Source organism: Terrapene carolina, unplaced genomic scaffold, assembly GCF_002925995.2.
Source record: "Terrapene carolina triunguis isolate 2854851 unplaced genomic scaffold, T_m_triunguis-2.0 Scaffold101, whole genome shotgun sequence".
Taxonomy (NCBI): domain Eukaryota; kingdom Metazoa; phylum Chordata; order Testudines; family Emydidae; genus Terrapene; species Terrapene triunguis.
The window spans coordinates 2154-7790 of record NW_020664452.1 but is presented as its reverse complement, the minus strand read 5'-3'; positions in this window follow the sequence as shown (position 1 = coordinate 7790).

The window sequence follows — 5637 nt, the reverse complement described above, 5'->3', positions numbered from 1 at the left end:
ATTCCTCCCAGTACATAGCCCCTAGCTACCACCTGCCTGTATCTGAGCTACATCCCTCCCAGTACATAGCCCCTGGCTACGACATGCCTGGACCCTGAGCGACCCCTCCCCACTCCCCCCCCCCCCGCCCCCACCCCCTACCTACCCCCCGCCTGCACCCTGCCTCCTCACAGTCCCTAGCTACACCTGTCCCTGCACCCTGAGCAGTTTTCAAGCTCTGTGAGCTGAGCCCTCACCCGCTTTGCGTTATAATTTTTGGTTGCCCCCCAGGCATTAGCTGCAAGAAACCGACAGTTTGCAGGTGCCTAAGTAGCCCCTGAAATCATGGTTAAAGTTGCTCCCCCAAAATCTGACATGCCCCCCCCGCCCCGGCCAGTGGCACCTCTCTCCAGTGAATTAGGATCTTGAAAATCCACACACTGACCTGTTCAAACGTGTGTTGATTAAAGCCTGTAGCCAATGGCACTTTCGGATATTAGGGTTTCGTACTCCCACACATAAAACTGTACCTGGTCGTTACTTTCTGCTTTTGGTAACTCAACCAACTCTGCAGTCCTACAAGGCCAATGATTTCTGTGTCCTATGGTACTGTGTCTTTTGCTCTTTACACAACCCATAAAATGAAGGCGTCACACAGGCAGGGGGCGGCCCAGATAACGCTGTTTACTAACAATATCCAACATGCCAGGCGTAGCTGCATATACACACGGCTACTGTAGGCGTCTAGGGGCACCTGCAACACAACACAGTGAGCACCACTAGAGGGGTCTGAACTGTTTAAAGGGATACTATGCTAGTCCTATGTATGACACATGCTTATTAGTGTGCACGCACGCTCGCTGTTGCTTGCTAGAAATCCAAGACCAAGCGCTGTGGCAGCAATGTAGCTAGTGGGGAGAGGCTGAAACGAGAGTTTAGGTTTCTATTTTCCTCAGTTAGGCCAATAGGAGCACTGTAGAGGCAGTCCCTGGGGCAGGAGAAGAATGTCTTGGCAAGCGCTTGAGCGGCATCCTCCAGCTGCCATAAAACATGAACTGCGTCTAAAGCTCAAGTGGAAGGTCCCTGAACTGTCTCAGTAAATGGATCATTGCACGTGCTGGAATATGGATGCCGTGTGACACCATTCCACCTCCCAGACTGCCAAGAGCTCTCGATATGTTGCAGGAGGACGGGGAGGGGTGTGTGTGAGAGAGCGCGAACGGATGTCATCTGCTTTTTGTCTTGCTCAAGTCCTACAGGTTCTAGAAGCATAATAACCCTCCTGCCCCATATTTCAAGCAGCCACACAGACCACTGTTGGAGCATGCTAGTCACTCATTGAGCATGGCTGGAGGCTGCGGGGCTAGCCCCCTGCCAGCAGGACAGAACCATAGAAATGTAGAGCTGGAATCATCAAGTCCAGCCCTCTGCACTCTGGCAGGATCAAGTATATCTAGACCATCCCTGACTGGTGTTGGTCCAACCTATTCTTAAATACCTCCAGTGATGGGGAGTCCACAACCTCCTTTTGAAGTCTATTCCGCCTCTTAACTACCCTTATAGTTAGACAGATTGTTTCCTACTATCTAACCTAACTCTCCCTTGTTATAGATTAAACCCATTACATCTTGTCCTGCCTTCAGTGGACATGGAGAACAATTGATCACCAGCCTCTTTATAACAGCCCTAAACGTATTTGAAGACTGTTATCAGGTCTGCCCCTCAGGCGTTTCTCAAAAATAACATGCCCGGCTTTAATCTTGCCTCCCATGTCAGGGTTGCTAAATCATTTTTGTTGCTCTCCTGTTTGCCCACATCTTTTCTAAGGTGTGGTGCCGCTTTGGACACAGTACTTCAGCGGAGGGCTCACCAGTGCTGAGCAGAGAGGGACAGTTACCTTCCATGCAGACCAGGGCCGGCTCCAGGGTTTTGGCCGCCCCAAGCAGCCAAAAAAAAAAAAAAAAAAAAAAAAAAAAAAAAAGCCGCGATCGCGATAGCGATCTGTGGCGGCAATTCGGCGGAAGGTCCTTCGCTCTGAGCGGGAGTGAGGGACCGTCCGCCGAATAGCTGAACGTGCCGCCCCTCTCCGGAGCGGCCGCCCCAAGCACCTGCTTGCCAGCCTGGAGCCTGGAGCCGGCCCTGATGCAGACATGCCAAACCTACAAAAAAAACCAACCCCCCCTCCCCCCAAAACACAGAAATTGGGCTTGTTTTTGGCTTAATTGGCTTCTGAGTTGCTCGTTGGCTAGTGTTTGGCTTGTTGCTTGTTTTAGCTTGTTGCTTCTTTTTTTGATCGGCTCCTGGCAAGCAGGGGCAAGCGGGGGGCAAGGAAGGGAGAGAGTCAGGGGTGCACAGCGGGCCCACCACTGTCCCAGACTGCATGCTGGGGGGAGGGAATCTAGTCACATACCATGTTGGGGTTCTTAGGGATTGGCTTGTTTTGAAATGGGATTAGATTGATTTTGGGCTTATTGTGAAAGTTGGGGTGCTTATTTACCGCGTGAAAGTTGGCAACTGTGCTCCCGTGTCTTACATACGCTACACCTGTTAGTACACTCCAGCATGATATCAGCCTTTTTCACACCTGCATCACACTGTTGACGCCTATTCAATTTGTGCTTCCCTATAACCCCCAGATCCTTTTCAAACAGTTCTACTGACTAGCACGTTAGTCCCCATTTTGTAGTTGTGCGTTTGATTTTTTTTCCTTCCTAAATGACGACCTTCTCATTGGTGTTCAATTTCATCATATTGATTTCAGACCATGCCTCCAATTTGACCTGCCTTCCATCACTGCTGCTGAGGAACAGCTGCCCGTGAAGAGCCCCACGTCAAGGACCTTCCAGGAGGTGCTGGGACAGAAAGCGCATTGTGGCGTGAGAGGTCGTGACTCCAGGGCAGGGACAGAAAGGCTTGATAGGTTTTGCTGAGGTAGCGTATGGGCTGGGTGGGACTTGTGGAGGAAGGAGAGACTTTTATCCAGGTGATGTCACATATATTAGCGCTGAAGTGGACGGTTTGACTCGTTAAAACAGCAGCACATCACTGGCTAGCTGGGTTTTTGTTTTTTTTTTTAATTTTTTTTTCTAAGAACATAAGAACATAAGAAAGGCCGTACCGGGTCAGACCAAAGGTCCATCTAGCCCAGTATCCTGTCTACCGACAGTGGCCAATGCCAGGTGCCCCAGAGGGAGTGAACCTAACAGGCAATGATCAAGTGATCTCTCTCCTGCCATCCATCTCCACCCTCTGACAGACAGAGGCTAGGGACACCATTCCTTACCCATCCTGGCTAATAGCCATTAATGGACTTAACCACCATGAATGTATCCAGTTCTCTTTTAAACGCTGTTATAGTCCTAGCCTTCACAACCTCCTCAGGTAAGGAGTTCCACAAGTTGACTGTGCGCTGCGTGAAGAAGAACTTCCTTTTATTTGTTTTAAACCTGCTGCCTATTAATTTCATTTGATGACCCCTACTTCTTGTATTATGGGAATAAGTAAATAACTTTTCCTTATCCACTTTCTCCACATCACTCATGATTTTATATACCTCTATCATATCCCCCCTTAGTCTCCTCTTTTCCAAGCTGAAGAGTCCTAGCCTCTTTAATCTCTCCTCATATGGGACCCGTTCCAAACCCGTAATCATTTTAGTTGCCCTTTTCTGAACCTTTTCTAGTGCCAGTATATCTTTTTTGAGATGAGGAGACCACATCTGTACGCAGTATTCGAGATGCGGGCGTACCATCGATTTATATAAGGGCAATAATATATTCTCAGTCTTATTCTCTATCCCCTTTTTAATGATTCCTAACATCCTGTTTGCTTTTTTGACCGCCTCTGCACACTGCGTGGACATTTTCAGAGAACGATCCACGATGACTCCAAGATCTTTTTCCTGACTTGTTGTAGCTAAATTATGATTCTCATTCCTAAAACTCCATGGTCAAGGCTGCTGAACTCCATGTTCTTACTGCTCTTTTGGTTGGGGGAGTTGGGATGTGCGAGCATGTGCACAAAATGCCTCCTGCAAGGAGCGGTGCATACCCTTAACCGCCATTGGAAAGGAACGTTAATAATCATTAGGCTCCTCTCCATGTGCTGTTGCCCCCCCATGATCCCCGCCCCGTTTTTTCTCCCAGGGATGTGGAAGCTAAACAGGAATTTTTAAAATGTGTATTACCTGTTCACAGACAATGTGTAATGTGTAGCATGAACAATTAGACTAGATTTGTCCAGTAACTTCATGAGCAAGGTGGCGATGCGAGCCACACACTGGAAAACAAGAGCATGTTCCTGCAGGGTTCTGTTTAATATAATTATGGTGAGAGTATAAAAAGAGATTCAGGGACTGGAAAAGAGCATTTGATGAATCCCAAAAGCACACACTGTATTTTACCTGTACAACGTTTCATGCCTCTTCCCCCCTCACCCCCCAAAATCCAGCATCCTCTGTAATGTACAGGTATAACGCTTATTTTCAAAGGGGGGGGCACAATGGTCTTGTTAAGACACTTGATTTGGCCTCAGGAAATCTGGGTTTGGTTCACTGGTCTGCTACAGACTCCCTCTGTGACCTTGGGCAAGTCATCTGTAAACAGAGGTAATAATAGTTTCTTCCTGGTACTTTTTTTCTGTCACTTTTGGATGGACTCTCTGACTCAGTGCCTAGCAGAATGAGGCCCTGATTTCAATTGTGACTACAATATAGCTAATGAGGTTGATGATGAGGATGTCACTTATGCATTTGTACAGCGTTTGGCACAATGTCTTCCTGACCTGTAGTCAGTACCTCAATTTATGTGTTTAATAATATATTGGCAAAGCTAGTAAGCAATGACTTTCCTGTAACTTATTATTGTCACCCCTTTTTTGGCCTGAGAGGTTAGCCAATAGACAGGGGGACCTTGAGGGATGTTTCCATATGGAGGAGAATTTAAATATATATATATATATATATATAAAGAGAGAGAGAGAGAGAGAGAGAGAGAGACCTATCTCATAGAGTTGGAAGGGACCCTGAAAGGTCATTGAGTCCAGCCTACTGCCTTCACTAGCAGGACCAAGTACTGATTTTAGTCCCAGAGCCCTAAGTGGCCCCCTCAAGGATGGAGCTCACAACCCTGGGTTTAGCAAGCCAATGCTTAAACTACTGAGCTATCCCTCCCTTCCTTGACTAATATATGGAGATATTCCTATCTCATAGAACTGGAAGGGACCTTGAAAGGTCATCGAGTCAGGTTGTTTTTCATATATATATATATATATATATATATATATATATGGATGATCATACAAGTAGTTTCCTTGCTTATAATTCCAAGGCTTCCTTCCAGCCAGCACACTGCCCAAAAAGCATTCTTGTCTTTCTCTTAGGGCAACTACTAGTGCTTCTCTGGCTGTCTCATTTGTTTTCTGGTCCTCACCACTTGCTTTCTAGCTGCTTCTGATTGGTACTGACATATAGACACACACGTCTCGACCCAGTTAATCCCCAGCTGCCATATTTGCATTCAGTCTAGTTTTGGGCAGTGATGTTTATCAGTCTCCAGGGAGGCCTCAGCCAGAACAATGGAAACCATTGAACCAAAGAGCCATTTAACTATGCCCTCATATAGCCTGAATGATATGTAGCTGTTATGATAAACAGCTTCA